We start from the raw sequence: 18,781 nt of genomic DNA, 5'->3' as shown, positions 1-18,781 counted from the left end.
ATAATATGATGACTTGCAAGCAGTGTTGTTTAGGGCCAGAAGCCAAAAACAACTTTTTATGGCCATAACCTATATACAGCTCTGTAGTAAACCCTTCCAAGTAGATATGTGGAACTTTCTTGAGGAGGAATTCAGTAGTGTTGCAGTAAAACAGTGCATTTTTTATTTAATGCTTTATGTTATCATTATTTTCAGAAGTGTGCTAAGTTTTTATTAGGTGAGTGAAGTCTTATGCAGAACCCTTTCATTGCCATGTCTGTAGCTCACGGCGCTTCCCGCTTTTCGGCCCTGATGCAGTGTTTACTTTGTAGATGCGCAATATTTCATTATGACTGGTAATTGGTGCTGAAAATAGATGTACCACTTGACTTTGGAATTGGAGGGGGTGACACCATGAGTTACCGCACTGGGTGACACCAACCCTAGTGACGCCACTCGTCGGGCATTGGTAGAGGCAGGAAGCACGGTGAACAAAGAACACTCGACTGCAGGATAAGGCAGGGATCGAGACAAGCGCCCCCATATGTAGAGGAACGAAGGAGACAGAGAGGGATCAGGACAATAAAGGACATATTTAGTACTCATACCTGGGTCTGGGTCTTATGTCCATGCACACAACACTATGCTCCCTTGGTGGGAAGTGTGAGCATGACTAAAGCAGAGGCATATGAAAAATGAGGAGAGGTGATCCTGTTTAGATTTCAAGCCACGAGGTGGATTACTGGAAGGGCTGACACAGCTTTTCGCCCTTCCAACACTGAAAAATTGGAGTAAAATTAAGTTTGATGGTCATAATGCTTGGCACTGCCACTTCACCTACCACAGCACACACACCAGCCCAATGACCAGCCCCACCCGAACACACCACAGTCACCACCTGAACAAAAACACCAACTCGCGTGTCCTTCTCAACACATGCTCACTATGCAAACACACCACCAAGATTTGGAACCTCATCTACACCTTCACACCCGAATGTCCTGTGCCTCAATGAGACCTGGCTCAACCCCACTTCCATACCTGAAATCACCACTGCAATGTCTGAAGGATACAAGATCACCTACCATGACTGCATCAGCAAGTCTGGTGGAGGGATCGGCATCATACACAAGGAATCCAGCAAATGCACCACCACAAATGACGACATACTCCAAAGCTAAGGAACACCTTAACTTCAGACTCCAAAAAGATAGCAAAACCACCATCAGAGGACTCTCGCCTACCACCTTCGAGGACCACTTCCAGCCTTCTGCAACTCCATCGCCAACTTCACCGCCCCCCTTGTCATGGACTCCAACAACTAAATTTTTACGGGACAAATCAACTTGAATCTCATCGACCACAATGACATCAGCAGTACCAACCTCCTCAACAGCATGAAACACATATGACTCACCCAACTCATCCACGATCGGTCCCACACACACCACAGGCCACATGCTAGACTCCATCTTTACCTCGAGCGACTACATCAGGTACAGCCACACCACAGAACTCACCTGGACCGACCACTCCATCGTCCACTTCAACATCATCAGCTCACAGATGTCCACCCCCAGTCTGCCCAATACCCCCCACTGCAGCTGGAACAAAGTCTCAAAGGACACATTGATGAACACCCTCAACACCACCCACCCCATCTCCTCCAACACCCTAAACTTGAACTTCAGAAACTTCCACAATTTGATCACCAACTGCTCCCACATCATTACTCCCATCTACAAAACAACCCACAGAAGGTCCACCATGCAGGCTAGCTGGCACACAGAAGACTTAAGAACCGCTAAACGACACTGTAAACAACTGGAAAGGAGATGGCGCACCAGCAAGGATATGTCCAACAAGACTGCTTTCAAGACAACCCTCAACCTCTAACATAGACAGTTGAGAGATTCGAAGAAAAAGGCCTTAGTCTCACATATTGAATCAAGCTCCAAAAACAGCAAAAAACTCAACATAGTTAAAGAATACTCCAACCCTTCAGCTGCAACAAACCAGATTAACCCCTCACAGGAACTCTGCGACAACCTTGCAAACTTCTTCCAATACAAGATCACCAACATCTGCAGAAACTTCAAATCCCAAACCAAGGCCAGTAACTTCATCAAGCAACACAACAAGCCGGCTACCACCACAGACATACAACTAACCGAATGGAGGCAGCTTGCCCCACAGGACACAGCGTCCATCATGAACTTGGTCCACTCAGCGGCCCAAACTGACCAATGCCACCTCATCTTCAAACTAGGCAAGCCAGAATCAGCCATGTACTCACCAACTTATTCAACACCTAAATTGCAATGGCCAGCTTCCCTGAGGATTGGAAACATGCAGAAGTCAACGCCCTACTAAAGTAACTACTAGCAAACCCCAGCAGACTGCACAACTACTGACCAAACTCCCTGCTCCCCTTCCTGGTCAAAGTGTTAGAAAAATCCATCAACTAACAACTCTTCTCATATCTGAAATGGAACTTCCTATTTGACTCCACCCAATCTGGATTCCACAGCAACCACAGCACTGAGACAGCCCTCATCGCCGTTACTGATGACATCCAGCCCTACTTGACAGAGGATGGACTGCTGCTCTGATCCTCCTAGACCTCTCTGCAGCCTTTGATATGGTCTCTCACCACACACTCATCACAAGGCTGCACAACATAGGTATCCAAGGAGCCACTCTCAGATGGATCGGCTCTTTCCTGACCGGAAGAACGTAAAAAGTCTGCCTTCCCCCCTTCACCTCCAAATTAGGGCCGACTGGCAGTAGCGGGCACCGGGCATTTGCCCAGTGGTGCGGAAGGGTGAGGCCGGTTTTGGACTGGAAGTGGCCGTATTTGGTACAGGCGGCTGGTTTTGCAGCAGTGCTGCAATATTGGTCCCTGTACCAAAAGCCGAAGCACCCCTGACACCCCTGCGGCCGGTCTGACTTAATTGCAAGGGCCAGTTTGCATTCCCAGTCTGGCTCTGCTTCGAACCCAAGAAAATTATCTGTGGACTATCCCAAGGATCCTTATTCAGCCCCAACCTCTTCAACACTTATGACACCTCTGTCCTGCATCGCCAAAACCCACGGACTCAACATCATATCCTACCCCAACGATAAACAATTCATTCTTTCCCACTCCGAACACACCACTAACACCAACTCCAACACCAACTTCCACAACTGCATGACAGACATCGCCAACTGGATGAAGGACTACTGCGTGAAGCTCAACACGGACAAGTCCGAGGTACTGATTTTTGGAAACTAAAGCTCACCATGAGATGCATACTGGTGACCCTGAAAACTCGGACCTACTCCTACCCCATTGACCACGGTAGGAACCTAGGCATCATTCTGGACAACATGCTAACCATGACGACACAAGTCAACTCTGTCTCCTCCTCTTGCTTCTTCATCCTTCACATGCTTCGTTAGATATTCGAATGGCTTTCCCAAAACTCGAGACACAGCATCCCTCAGGTCCTTATGTCCAGCTGACTGGACTACTGTAACCCTCACTACGCATGGATCGCAGCTCACCTCCTCCTACTCCATATACAGACCATACAGAATGCAGCAGCCAGACAACTGCACTGGCTCCCTGGACAGAAAAGATGCCAGTTCAAGCTCCTGACCCATGCATACAAGGCCCACCTGACACCTCTGCTGCGCATCACTTTCTCTAACCCTCACCCCACTCATCTGACGTGGCAGATGCAGAGGTCGCTCCTTCTCCTACCTAGCAGTGAAGACAAGGATCGAGCAACCCTTTTATCTGACCTCCCCATCTCTTCCAGAGTTCTGAAAGTCCGTGAAGACCTGGCTATTTGGCACATCAACTAGACCTTACCAGCGCCTGGATACCCTCACGGGTGAAAAGAAGCGCTCTACAAATCTACTGATTTATATAAGCGCCAAGGGACTCTTCAATTTCTGCTGTAAATAGGCACCATTACTTGCCTTATCATCCTTAGAGGTGCTTCAGATCCTCTCTTTTTTCCCAATTGACAGCACTGTGCTGCTTTTCATGTCACTGGAGATGAGGGAGCCATAGAACATATTCCACGTTTGTGATTTCTTTGAAGAATTGGTGTAGAGAACAATACCATTTTCATAGGAGTTCACATAGACCATAAAGGTAAGTCATTGTTTAATGCCCAGGTGGCACATTTACAGCATTTGAAAGAGTCATTTGCTTTGGCATGAATGATGATGTTACAGTGCTGCTCCAAGCCAGCAGACAGAACGGATTTCTTAGAAAGGGGCTGCACGTCACCTCATGAAGTGCCACCAGTGACAGCTTATCTGAATTTTAAAGGAGCTTGCAGACTTTTATTTATGGATTAATAAACTGCATCCTGAAGAGGATTGCAATTTCAGTCACCTAATGCGCAAGAGGCTATTGAATAACCAGAGCTGGGGGCTCAGTCTGATGCTCTATGCATTTAAAGTGAATCCAGGGAAAGTCTGAAAGTGTCACGCTCTGAATAATAAGAAACATATTGTTTTTCGACAGGGCTTCATGCTGCAGATTTGAGCCCTCTAAGCACTGTAAACAGTAGTTGTTACTATTTACCAATTTAATGGTACACCGTTAAGGACTTTGGTAGGATAGGAGCTTGAGCTGGTCTTGCAAGGAATTTAACTTGCGACCTACAGGTCATAGCAATTGTCAGCAGCATATGTTTAACTCACAGGCCTTTTGGCTGTCTCCTGAAGGTGTATGTAAGGCTCACACTCTGTTGTCCAAGGGGAGAGGGCTCTCTGGACACGGAAGGCAGCCAAATACCAAACCATTACACAGGAAGCATATGCTTGCTTGGATTTTGGTGACCCTGTAAAATACACAAGATCAATGGTCTTTCTTATTGGCTCATGCAACTCAGCCTTTCCCTCGTTCAAATGGCTCTCCAAACATTAGGGTAAGTAAAGGAGACCTTTAGATCTGATTTTAAAAGGCGAGAGGTCCCAATGGGATATATAACTCAGGACGGGTAGACATGACTACTCTACAATGAAACAAAACAGAGAAAGCGAGAGTGGATGAAATATCATGTGAGAGAGCATGTGTGAGTGTGCGTGTGAGAGAGAGAGACGACAGCTAATTTTGTGAATGGTGATAAATGTTTGATCCTTTGGATGCAGCATATGTTCCCCGGCTAACAAGATAGCTATGGTCATTGCTGGGGTAAATACATAGGCTTGCAACCATTATTTTTCTGAAGCCAGTGAGACAGCTTATGGTGCTATCTTTTAGAGATAATAAAAACCAGAGTATAGGTCATGGGGGGGGAGTGAGTTTTTGTGCATTAGCCTGTGTGTGCATCTCTGTGTGTGTGCTTTTATTCACTGTCCTGCTCCTAGAGACCGAGGGGAGGCGCTTACATATTGTAACATGATGGGACGCTTCTTCTGACCTGTACGAACTTGTGGATCCTGCTGTTGGCGTATTTCAGCTCCTACCTTGCCATACCTCGCGGAACCCGCTCTGCGGGTCCCGCAGCGCCGTGGGAGTCTTTGCTGGACTTGGGACTTCACCTGTTGGTGCGTGCACGCGTGCAGGGCTGCGAGCGTCGGGACCGGGACTCCATATCCCAGGAGTCCTGGTAAACCCGAGCCGGAGTCACCTGGCCGCTCTCCCTGCTCGCCCCGCCCCACCATCAAATTTAAAAGCCATTGTTTGCCAAACGGCCCTGGGACGCTTCTTCTGACCTGTACGAACTTGTGGATCCTGCTGTTGGCGTATTTCAGCTCCTACCTTGCCATACCTCGCGGAACCCGCTCCGCGGGTCCCGCAGCGCTGTGGGAGTCTTTGCTGGACTTGGGACTTCACCTCTGGGTGCGTGCACGCGTGCAGGGCTGCGAGCGTCGGGACCGGGACTCCATAACCCAGGAGTCCTGGTAAACCCGAGCCGGCGTCACCTGGCCGCTCTCCCTGCTCGCCCCGCCCCACTAATTAACTGTCTGCTTATAATTGCAAATAACTTTTCCCGCGGCGCGGGAGCAGCCCGGGACAAGGGCGGGACCGTCTGTGGCCGTCAGGGGCCGAAGAAGGCTGGGCTGGGCCCGGTCCCTAATATCCTTACCCTGCCTATTGTTGTATTTGGGTTAGTCGGTCTCCGGGGCATCCTTTATATTTAGGTCTTCCATAGTTATGTCTAGCCTACTACCTTCCTGTGTTGGGCCTCTTGATAAATATTTTGAGAAGGCAAACAAGGAAATTGACAAAGATCTATTACTAGCGGAGAAACGTGCTGAGCGACGTCGCTCTATAGAACAACTTAAAAGAAAACCCATGACCTCCCCATTAGATCTAATTACTACTCAAGAATCGGGCAGTATTGGTAGGTTGGACAGAGATGTCGATCTATTCAGTACTGACCATATTCCTAGTATTTTTCGCGTTCATAACACAACCCCCGTTCATTTTGCTATCAATAGTGAGGACAATATACACAGCCATCCTATTGTTTCCAATAGCCTTATTGACTTAAACACCCCAGCTGCCTCGACCATAGCCCCACAACTCCATTCTACCTTCTCTAATCACTCAATAGATATTGTAGCACCCTCTGAGATAATTCCGACACACATCAACAATGACAACGGAATTAAGCCCATGAATCTACGTAGGGTTTTTCGTTCTCCGCCAAGGAAAAAAAGGAGGAAGGGCGGGGTTAAAAGAAAAGGCCCTAATCACCTGGGCTCTCTACCTCTTTTAGTAAACCCTAAAACTAAACCAACTGTTCCTCCCGTGAGGGAGGTATCATCAGGTACCCACTCCCATCCATCCCTCCTTGAAGAATTACCACCCTTGTCCAAAAAAGAGTCTATAGAACTCTTTGACCAACTTTTAAAATCTTATATGCTCCCACTTATGGAGAGAGTTAGGATTCTGGGGGAAAAAATGGATTGTCTCTTAGCAACCGTCGATCCGAACAAAATTCCCGACTCTATGAACCCTAAGGTTCAGTCTCAACCAAAATTCCAGCCCAGTACCACCACTTTGATCCCAAGCAATCTTCACAAAACCAACGGAAACATAACTCCTAATAATACTAATACCCCCTTAACATCAACTAAACCGACGTTAGTATCTAAGCCAGCCAAAGTGAAGTCTACATCGGCTCCAACTAAACTGATCCCACCTATAAACAAGTCAACTATGTTCCTAGGGGTAGACAAATCCAAAACTATAACTCAAAGAGCATCTACTAACCGTAGGAACATAGTGGACTTACCTCCAGAGTCGGCTAACTTTGTCATCCTTTTAACCGGTGTTCCTCCGATTACAAATGGAAACCTTGAACACAATGTAAACCTGAAAAACAAAGTCATCTTTTGGCTGAGAACAAATAGACCCCTCCGGGCTCACCTAAACGGAGATATTATCTCAGTAAGAAGATGCAATTGGGTGGGCCTTCGCCCGAAAGATATAGATGTAGACATTGTGATCATTAATTTTAAGGACCACAGAGTTGTTTCACATATAAGTGATTGGTACCCAGGAAACAAAGAAGGAGGTATTTTAATTCGAAACCTAAGCTATTTTTACCCAGAGGCTCTGCTTGGACCCCCAGTCTATGCCAGATCTAGTAGAAACACCCACTCCCTGAACATGGCTAATTACACACCCCTCTTTTCCCGTTCTGCTAATAACCCCAACATTCCCTTTCCCCTCCCTCCCCGTCGTCATCCTCCTAGCCACTTCCCCATACCAAACAATCATACAAACTACACCCAATTCAACGAGTATTGGAACATCCCGTTGCACAATCTGTATGAACCGTATTCGGGGTTGGACTCTAATGATTGACTTGTTTTGCCAATCCCAGATCTAGAGGCTAACCTAGATTGTACGGGTATGCTTTTTACCCCAGAGAAAGTTCCCCCTTATGGTGTAGTATCAAACGATAAGTTAACGCACTGTGGAAATGGGAAATGTGATCTTCCTGGTGGGGCCTGGGGTACGAAATTGGAAATAGAAGTTGAGGTTCAGGCTGTAGTGACTGCAGAGGTTGATGATAAGGTGATTGGAGGGTCTTCTAATGATTACTGGGAATCTGTGTTGTTAGTTTACGGTGTGGCCGAAAGTGATAAAAGGAGCGACGATGTACCCCCACAGGATATACTAAATTATAGGGGGACCTTTGATGATAACGTAGCTCCTCTTCCACAGGATGTAGTAGCCTCCCACTTCAAGGCCAAAACTAGTGTCCTGGCGGCTTCAGGCGGTACCATGCTTGGTAGCTGGAATATAGCTGGGCTTGAGTCCCGTATGTGTATCCCGGACTGGGTGAATTTTATACAACAAGGCGATGCTTGGACATTCCAGGAAACCTGGGCACTCTCATCGGTGTTCTTTGTTGGTTATTTAAATTTCAGCAAACCAGCAATTAAAGGTCATAGAGGGCGTGCTATGGGAGGCTTGACTACCTGGGTTTGCCAGTACGAGGGCGTAAGAGTGGAGGAGGTACCAATTGATAGCCCTGATATATTAATGGTTAGTATAAGATCTTCTAAAGGCCTTAACATTCTTTTGATTAACATATATGTTAGGGGCACACAGGGCGGAAGGGTTTCTCCAACCCTCCGCCTTTTGGATGATTTCCTATCAGGTGCATCTGTAGAAGGGTTCATGGTTGTGATGGGTGATTTTAACTCATGTTTCGAACCCCTGAGTTGCGATGATGGCTTACTCACTGAGGTTGAAGATATGTTTTGGGGTATACCCCAGCTTGAGTTATCCCCGATAGGGAAATGGACACAATCCGCTACATTTATTAAAGGGCTGTGCCTGGACCAGGGGTTACGAGCACTAAATGGTAGAGTGCAATCAGACAGGACGGGTAGACATACCTTCAGCAACGGCAGACACAGTAGCCGAATTGACTATATTCTAGTCGATGTAAAGCTGTGGGCTGCAGTTGAGGATATGGTGGTTATGACCCGCCCGGAAAGTGATCATGACCCGCTGGTGGTGGAATTAAGGGACCACAGCTTTCTTGGGTCTGAGAGCTGGAGGCCAAATGTCGTTCAGGATGAAGTCGTACTTAGCAACTATATGAGAAGGGTACGTTGGCCAAAAGTCTCTGTTAACGTAGAGGCACATAAGGAGATTAGATCTCTGGTATCTAACTCTCTGGAAGAAATATCTAGTTGTGGGTCACAGGATGATATCAATGCAATAATCACTAATACTCACACTAGTCTATTCTTGGAGTTGAAAAAGCTGTTTGTGAAGTCTATCTCCAAGCAGGGTAGGAGGGGGAAACTGAAAACTATAACCTGGTTTGACAAAGAGTGTCGTCGGTCCCACGGGGATCTATTCAAAGCAATAAAGCAAAAGAATCTTAGCCAAATCAGGATTGGTAGGAAGGCATTTAAAGATGCTAAGCACAAAGCCAAGGCCAACTGGGATGAGGAACGGTGGTTATCATTAACCGAAGCATGTAGCTTTCGGAATATGCGACAGTTCTGGCACTTATTAAAATGGGGTAAATCCCAGGAAGATCGCTCAAGCCCTGCTTCGGTTGGCCAACATCAGTGGGTAAGCTATTTTGAGGAACAATTTAGGAACTATAGTAGTGCCCAGGTCGACATTACCTGTCTTGCCCTGGTTGTTCCTCTCAAGTTCACGAGTTGTGAAGTTAAACATATCTTGCAATCTATTCCGAGGGGCAAGGCTCCAGGCCCGGATTGCATTCCAGCTGATTTATTTCAGCAGGATCAGGATCTCTGGGTCCCCTACATAGTCTATCTGGCTAATGCTCTGGCCTCTGGTGCAAAGGTCCCCGAGTCCTGGTTTGGGGCAGAAATCCTGCCAATCTACAAGAAAGGCGATCGGTCGGTTCCTTCCAACTACCGGCCGATTAGCCTTATAGATGCGGTACAAAAAATCTCAGCCCGCCTTGTTCTTGGCAGGATTCAGGACTGGATTAGCGAGTTTAACATTCTTACACCACTCCAGGCTGGCTTTCGGTCACATGTGAGCACCTTAGACCAGGCTTTTCGGTTCATTCTTCTTTATTGGAAGACTGTTATCCTAGGTAAAGGTATTCTCTATGCAGCCTTTGTGGACTTAAGGTCTGCATTTGACCTTGTCCCAAGGGCAAAGCTGTGGGACTGTTTAATGAAGCTGGATATGCCAGCTCCCCTTGTACGCCTCTTGGTGAATCTACACGCCCAAACTTTCGCCCAAGTACGTTGGGGCAGACCAGGGGAGGTAACGGATAGATTTCCAGTTGGTAAAGGTGTAAGGCAAGGGTGTGTTTTAGCTCCTACCCTGTTTTCTTTATATATAAATGGGGTTACCAATTATTTTGCTAATCACCCCACTGATGCCCTGTCCCTGGCTGGAATGAAAATCCCGTTGCTCATGTTCGCAGACGACACCCTTTTAATTTCTAAGACCAGACAGGGTCTTCAACAGGCCCTAACAAGGTTTGAACTGTTCTGCTGCGAGCATGAGCTTGAGGTGAATGTGTCAAAAACTAAATTCATGGTACTTAGAGGTAACTCCCCGATTACAGCTAGGGTTACCATGGGGGGCACATCCCTGGAACAGACTAAACTGTTTACCTACCTTGGAGTTACGTTTAGCGAGACCCTTAGTTGGTCTCAACAGGTTGATCTATTGGCACTAAAGCATGCGCAGATAGGAGGAGCTCTGCTCAAAGAACATAAAAGCTCCTTTACCCGGCCTATGTCCCCATTAATGAAGATTTATGGAACGAAAGTTCTACCCTCTGTCCTGTATAGGGCGGAGCTCTGGGGCTACAGCAACCTTGATCCCCTGAAGGCTGCCCAAAATAAATTTCTTAGGGTGGCTATTGGTCTCCCACAGTCAACACCGCGGATCCCACTCCTGTGCGATCTTGGGTGTCAGCCTGTGGAGGACTTAGCCAGATTGCGACCATTAGCATTCTGGCGCCGCCTCTGGACAACGCCCGAACTTCAGCTCTATGCAAGAGCATGCATCGAGGTTAGGGATCTTCCTGGCTCCTCTAACATAGGTTGGTTTAAAGACTTAAGAACTACCTTGTGTGCTTTAGGGCAAGGCGAACTATGGTTAAACCCCGATACTGCAACCTTCCCCTCCAAAAAGGATTTGAAGTTACAATATTGGGACTGGGTAGTAGATAATAGACATTCGGGATTGACTGTTAGTAACCTTACTGGTACATTTGTTGTTATGAAGGATGTCCCCTGCTTTGAAAACTACTGGGATGCAATAACCAAGCCCCTGGACCGCAAATTATTTCACCAATATAGATGCGGTTCTTTGCCATTAAGGGAGTTTACCAAAACGTGGGGCAAGGGTGGGTCTGGGCACTGTCCCTGGTGCTCAGGACAGGGCGAAAGTGTAAATCACTTTCTTTTTGTCTGCCCGCTGTATATTGCCCCTAGATTAAAGTGGCTAAGCCCAGTTTGTAGGAGCCTGGGAACACGTTCTGCAGCAAATGCTAGTAGGATACTAAAGACAGATCTGTCGCCCGTGATCGTAACTGGTGTAGCGAAATACTTGGGCTGGGCTTGGATCTTAAGAGCGAGGTTCATCAACTCGACTTAGGCTTTAGCCTAAAACCATAGGCTCTCCATCGACTGTGTGTAAATGTGTATCCACCTATTGTGCCCGAACTACTATGGCTTTTTAATTAAGGATATATTTGTAACCTTTTTAAAACAATTTTCAAATGAAGTTTTGTATAAACGATTTAATATGGTCTTAGATTGTTTTAACACTACCTATATTATTTTAACAACAACACATGTATTTTAGCTATTGTAAATTGTGATGCATGTCTTTTATGATGTAATAATCGAATAAAGACTTCTTTGAATTAAATTGAAATTGTAACATGATGTGTTGCAGCTATGTCCTAGAATTACTTTGCGAGACCCTCCAGGCAGATTTCCAGAAGGCTTCTCAGCACACCTGAACTCAGACTCTTAGACCTCTCCTGATGTAGGACATGCAAGTCAGTGCAAAATAAACCACTATACAAGAGGCGCTGCTTTTGAGAAGGGTACCACAAGTTTGGTTCACCCATCTTTATTATTGTGACCCACTATGAAACACTACATTTCTGCTGAGTGCCCCGTGTAAAATGTTTGTTCTGTTTGTGAGTGTGTAGACTGCAGGGTGTGCCATGTGTCTTGAGCAGCTCCTTGGTCCCTCATGAAGACGTTTGTCAATAGATTGAGTGCTGTGTCTCCTGAATTTCATGTCAAGGCTGTGGGATTTCCACGGTATTAAGTTTAGCGTTAGGAGCTAGTACATATATGTCCTCAGGTGAAGAGTACAGAATAGCTACTAGAATGGCAGTAAGCATTGTCAAGCCGTAGGGTGACAAGAAATTTTCCACACCGGGTACCACCTGACCTTGCTACGCCACTGGTAAGCACCATAACGTTTAGGGTTTGTGGACTGTCACAAACTGTATCAATGGTTCCCCCACCCCTCCACCTACATCTGGTGCTAAGAAAGTACATATTTTGTGAGAAACTCTTGAGTATCTCAACATTTTGTGGGTACATTGTCAAGAGATTTCTTCACAAGAAGAATGTTTTCAATTTTAAGAAAAAAGTTAGCAAAAGTTGGATGTGACCATGCACATTTCTGTCAAACGTCCTCTTGTAGATTGTGTAGCTTGTTCTCCAGCCCGCGAAGATTCAAATAATCATGCCATACACGGAGATTGATATTACACTCCCTAATTACTCAGCGTGTACCCTTTAAATGAACATTCTGCATCACTAATTCTATCACCAACATACCTACTTCACTGTTCTACGGAGACCATCAGCAACAAAACGTGTCCCGTCATCTCTAACTCACAGACACTACATCTCCCCCTTTGTTAAGTAAAAATAACCAATATTACATATGTACATTACAACTCTTCAATAATACGTTTTGGTGCTCAAGTCAATCGCCCAGATCTGGTCATGTGAAGCTGTGTAGATACCGGAGAAGTGTACATGACTGGCCCTGGTGATGGAGATATTGGTACAGTCATTGAGCTCTCTGGATTCTCATGTGGACACGTATCACGCCTGACCCCTGGAGTTGGTGAAGGTCGAGGCAGGTGCTTGAAATGTGAAGAATCTAGTGAAACAGACTTCCCAGGATGGTGAGCATTCACCATGTGTCCTTTATTAGTCACAATCCTCAGTGGGTCAGCATCAAAAGGAGCATCAGACTTGTGGTTCCGTTTCTGCCTGACAGTAACTTGGTCTCTTCTTTTGAACAGAGTGCTCTGAGCACAGCAGCGTCTATTCACATAGGTCTTCATTTTGTGTTTGTGAGACACGTCAGTAGTGCAAAGTTTAGCAATGTCAATAGATCTCTCATTGGTTCAATGTGACACTTTAGTTCCTATGGATCTCCTAAACATTAAGGTGGCAGGGCTTTCACACGTGATAGACTGGGGAGTTGACATGTATTCACAAAGCGTAGACTGCGGAACTTATTTGAGTTCAAGCTTTTCCGCACAGTGTGCTGAACAGCCTTCTTGAGAGTGTTCATAAATCTTGCAACAACACCATTCACCTATGTCCAGAGAGGTGTGTTTTTCTGATGCTTGACATTTAGATGAGAGAGAAAATCTTTAAATTTAAGCCCATTGATAGGCGGGCCATTGTCAGATTTCACAATTGGAGGAACACCCCAGGTTGTAAAGATACTTTCTAGTACCTCAATGACTCTATCATGAGTAATTGACAACAGATCTACCACAATGGGAAAATGGGAATATTCATCAACAATTACTACTAGATGATGTCCATTGTCAAGGAGTCCAAAGAAATCAATTGTAATCTCCTCTTATGCATGCTTTGGAAGATCAGACATGTTTGCAGGGCTGTTTTGGATGACAAGCAGTTGCACAAATGACATACCTTTAACATTTTCAACCCCCCCCCCCATAATCAAGACAAGGGAAACACTCTGTCCCATAGAGCTCATTTAGGAGCAACAACTCCATGATGTCCCTCTTGAGCCAGTTCAACGACTTGTTGTCTCAGATACTTAGGTATGACAATTCTCAACCCTCATATGATGATGCCTTCTGGGGTAACTGAAATGTATTCCTGCACATTTTTTAATTTCTGATATTCAAGGTCATCATGAAGAGGTTGAGTATGTTTTTGCCACGATTGATGTATAATAATGTCTTTGAGTTTCAGCAAATCTCTGTCAGTGCCCGTGGCAGCGATGATTTGCTCCACCAATATGGTAACAGGAGTGCTGGATTTCACAAAGTAGTTAACATAGGCATCAGCCACTTTAGAAGTAGTGCCATCACTGTATTGGCAGTCGTGAGAAGTAGTCAGCGGGGTTTCGATTTTTTCCTGGAGGAAGCATAATCGTATAATCATATTCCTGCAATCGTAACCCCCACCTCTCAATGCGAGGGGGCATCTTGGCTTTAGGATTGCCGAAAATGGTGAGCAAGGATTGGGTGGATGAGTCGAAAAGGTAGTAATGTACCTGCAATTCTCTTCTAGTTGGAGCTGGTGATTCCCTTTATTCAAATCAAGGCATGAAAAGTCTTTAGCTCCATTCAGCTGCATAATCTTGTCAGCAATTTGAGGACCCGGGTGTCGTTCTCTTTCCGTCACCTTGTTCGCTTGGTGTATATCAATGTAGATGCACACAGCTCCTCCCCTATCCATTTGATAAGATACCCGAGCTTAGTAGATCAGAGCACAAATTCCTTAGGAACCTTGTGATGTAGCCCCAAAGTACCCTGTTCACTCCCCTAATGCTTGATATGGGCAGGTTCTCTATCGGCGATATAGCGAGGCGATGTTGCTTTTCTGGGCTCGCATCAGGAGGACCCCAGAGCTTCTGCCCTACATGGAAGCCCTGTCAGAGGTCATCCATTTAGACACGTGCAATAAAGTAGGGTGGATTAGAAATGTTAGGAAACTGGTATCAGAAGTAGGGCTTCAGGTCCTATGGGAAAAACAAGATCCAACCTTGTACCGAAAAGATGTATAAGCAACATTATTGGGAATGAGCTGAGCAACAAGGGTTTTCCAAGCCTAACCAGGGGAAACTCACCATAGAATTCTATCTCCACAAACAGGCAAGACTATTGGAACCCTACCTAGATCTCCTCAGGATAGGATGTTATATATCCAATTCAGGTTTGGCACTCTCCCGTGGGTGGGGTAACAGCCAAGAGGCATCCAAATGACCTAACCCTGAGCATTTGCCCAGGATGCAAGGCACCAGCGGAGTCCGTTGCTCATGAGCTGTTTGCATGCCTGGCCTATGCGCAGTCTATGTCTAAATGGTTAAAACCGATCTGCCGGCAATTGGGCAGACAGAACTATTGGGAAGCCCTGCACATCCTAAAATTGGATCCCAGACCACTCTTTGTCTGTGGAGTGGCTAAATTCCTAAGCCACATGTTGGGTATTAGGAGGGGGCCCTAATGAGAGAACCATAGTAAACAGTAGGTTGGCCTTTTGGCCTAGCTGCCCAAGGGTTTATCAGTTTTTATATCCACGAAATTCTTGATTCCCTTAGATGCAATGCACAAGCACTTTACTGTAATCAATTACCTCGCAGTTTTTCCATGAGAGGGTCCAAAAGGAAGACAATGTGATTGCTGGATATGAAGCTCAAATTAGCACATTTTAATTGCTGTAACATCACAATGCTTCTTCTTTCTTATTGAGATCGCTATAAGCACATTTACACCTCTGCAATAACTTGCTAGTTGTTTTTAACTCTCATTACTCATTCTTATATCTTTTTAATTGCTGCAATTAAAAACCAAATGAATTTTAACCAGTTTGTAACAATGAGTTTGTACTATGAATTATTCCCCATTAGTTTATGTTGAAAGGACACAGTACCCTTCGATTGGATTACTTTTTGAATCGCCTTCCACCTGAGGTGTTGATTGCAGTAGCATTGTGCCTCTTAAGTAAGTATTGGACGCCGTATTAACACAAGATCTTTTTATAGGAAGTATGTCGCAGAAACCATACAGTTCTGTAAGGAAGAACCTGTACACCCATTGTGACATGTTCTATGAACTGTCTATTCTTATGCTCTTATCTGTATTTCAACAGGTGCTTTTCTTCTAGATTTTATGACACAAGCTGTCAAAATAAAGCTTATACTACTACTATCCTTTTTCAGCACTACCACTATGGGTGATACCCATGGTGTCGGACCAGTGGATTGCTCAATGATGTTGTGCTTTAAGAATGTCTCAAATTGTTTCTCAATAGCCTCTTGCATACGAAATGCAATTCCATGATGCTGTTGAGGAACAAGACGAATGTCCTCATTTATGTAAAGATGCACTTTTGTGGTCTTAAGTCTTGCTAGTCCATGAAACAAGGATGGAAACTGATTCATTATCCCTTGACAGGCAATGACATTGTAGTTTACAGAAATCAGCCCCAAGTCAGCACCAATACTGAAACTGAGTAAACACTCAGGACTCAATGAAGTGCTTGGCAAAACATGAATTGGTGCTTGCACTTTCATCTTTTTATGAGTTGCTACGAATGAACCTTGACTTTGCAGTGGCGTTGAAGCAGCCTACATATACACTTTGGTTTTCGATGGTGTTAAAGGGGGCACTGGAGACAGTTCATTGTACTTTTCCACTGGCATAATGTTTGTCGATGCGCCACTGTCTATGATAAAAGGTATGGAGCACCAATTCACTTTCAGTGTGATCCTGTGACAGTGTCCAAATGAATTTCACAGTTTCCCTTGCCAAACTAGTTTCGACCTGCATTCTTGCTTGCACAAAGCTAATCCTACATGTGCACGTCATCTAGAAGCCAACATTGACATTACACATCCATCTCCCTCATTTTAGCTTGACAATGATGGTGACAAAGGTTTAGATGAGGAAATTTGATGACAATCGACATTGTTCAATTTCTACTTGCCTCACCTGATGTGGTCACTTGTCCATGTGAGCATTCTGGCATCCATGTTGTTTCCTCGACGTGACACATTGGATCTTTCCTCCATTTTGTTTTTTCTACTTAATGCACTTGATCTTTCCCTCACTTTGCAAAACGTTACAAACTGGTTCTCTTTCTCTCATTCTTTGCATATATGTTGAATGGCGGGACATTTACCTTCATGTGGAAAGGAAAATCTACATTGACAACACAATTTCTTTTTCTTTGGAGACATTACTTTATGTCCTTCTACCTTGTATTTCGACGTCGTTTTCACTCTCAGCCCTGATTTATTTGGGCTGTTTTGGTCCATGTTAGCTGCTTGTCTGTCAGCTATTTCTTCCACGCTGGCAGCCATGAGTACTCGCTTCAAGCTGAGTGGCTCTTTTAGCATTCATGGTCTGAAGGAATCGGATAGACGACCATCTATTTCCCTGAGATGCATGGCCTATTCATAGTTGAACTCATAGAACTTGCAATGCTTGATGAGCTAATCAAGTCTTTCTACAAATTCTTCCATCGTTTCGCCAGCTCTCTTTCTTTCCTTACTGAAAATGTACCTTTCGTAGTCAACATTCTGCTTCAGATTGAACTTGATGTTTTACTCCACTTTGATTTGATGGTACGCCACTCTATCACCTTGTGGTATTTTCTTTATTACTTCTTTTACTCCATCACCTGCTGAATTCTTTAGATATTTAATGATTTTCATTTGCCTCTTCCAGCGCTTCAATGAAATTATCGAAGGCAGTCCATTTGTCGCCAATTTTTTGATTTTTGGCAGTATCTTAAGAAAGTGGTGGTTTTAAGAATGCAGCAGCATCATGACCTGTGGAACTCCCTACCAGGATTGGAGCTCTCTCCAGCAGTGTCTGCTACCTGCTTGGACCAGCACCTTTGTCTAGCACGAGCTGTGTGGTGACATTTGAGTAATCGCGCCCAATCTCTGATTGTGAGGTGCTGTATTCTTCTTTGGCGGTATCAGCTTTGTTTCTTGTATCGGTTATTCCCCCTCCTCATCTCTTTTCATTGTACCTGGTTTTACTTGCTTTAGCGTTTCTTTGCAACAGAAATGTTTCCGCTTTTGACACTTTCTTGCACCTGGCTATCACTGCCTTTACCGCTTCACTGTACCTAGTTATCGCTGTCTTTAGCATTGTCGTACAGTATGACTGACGGCTCTGTGTTGCCTAGTGGCAGGGTACCTCTTTCCTCGACTTTACCAGAAAATTTTTAGCTGACGATAAACAAACTTTTATAAGGCCTTCAATTTCTGCACAGGCCTTGCACTAGCTGGAGTGACGCTTTGACGCCACATAAGCCAACCGTTTATTTTCTCTTTGACTGGGGCACACAAGGCATGCACAAGCAGTCTGCTGGACCACTACAAACTCTCCGGGAGAGCACTCTGGTTCTTCAGATCGCAGGGTTTACATAGTCCCCTATCTTGTCGCCAGTTGTAACGTCTTCCTCAGCTCGGGTATATGTAAATGATCACGCCAAACATGAAGCTTGGTATTACAAATCTTTAGTCCTTAGCGTGTAACCATTAACAGAACATTCTACATCCTGAATTCTATCACCTACACCATGCACCTATGTCACTTGTCTAGGGAGTCTGTCAGGATCCAAAAGGGTCCTGTCATTTCTAATTTACAAAATACTATAGATTGTTTGGTTTGTGAACAATCTGCAAAGGTACAAGTAGTCAGTCATTTACTAAAATCATCCAAGGATGAGTAGATTTCCTACTTCTTTAAAATAAGTTAGTTAATTGATCCTAGAGAATAGACAGAACTAGTTGCTGTGTGCGCCAATATCTACAATAAGAGGCATTAATGGTAAT

At 45.0% G+C, this 18,781-nt stretch overlaps 1 protein-coding gene across 1 annotated transcript in view; it reads right to left on the bottom strand.

Annotated features, from left to right (window-relative positions):
• The window catches only part of FAM20A (FAM20A golgi associated secretory pathway pseudokinase), a 373,784-nt gene that overhangs the window by 15,342 nt on the left and 339,661 nt on the right, over window positions 1–18,781 (bottom strand). The window lies entirely within an intron of this gene.

The sequence above is a fragment of the Lissotriton helveticus genome, chromosome 7, assembly GCF_964261635.1.
Source record: "Lissotriton helveticus chromosome 7, aLisHel1.1, whole genome shotgun sequence".
NCBI lineage: Eukaryota > Metazoa > Chordata > Amphibia > Caudata > Salamandridae > Lissotriton > Lissotriton helveticus.
This window is presented reverse-complemented; position numbering and strand designations above follow the sequence as displayed.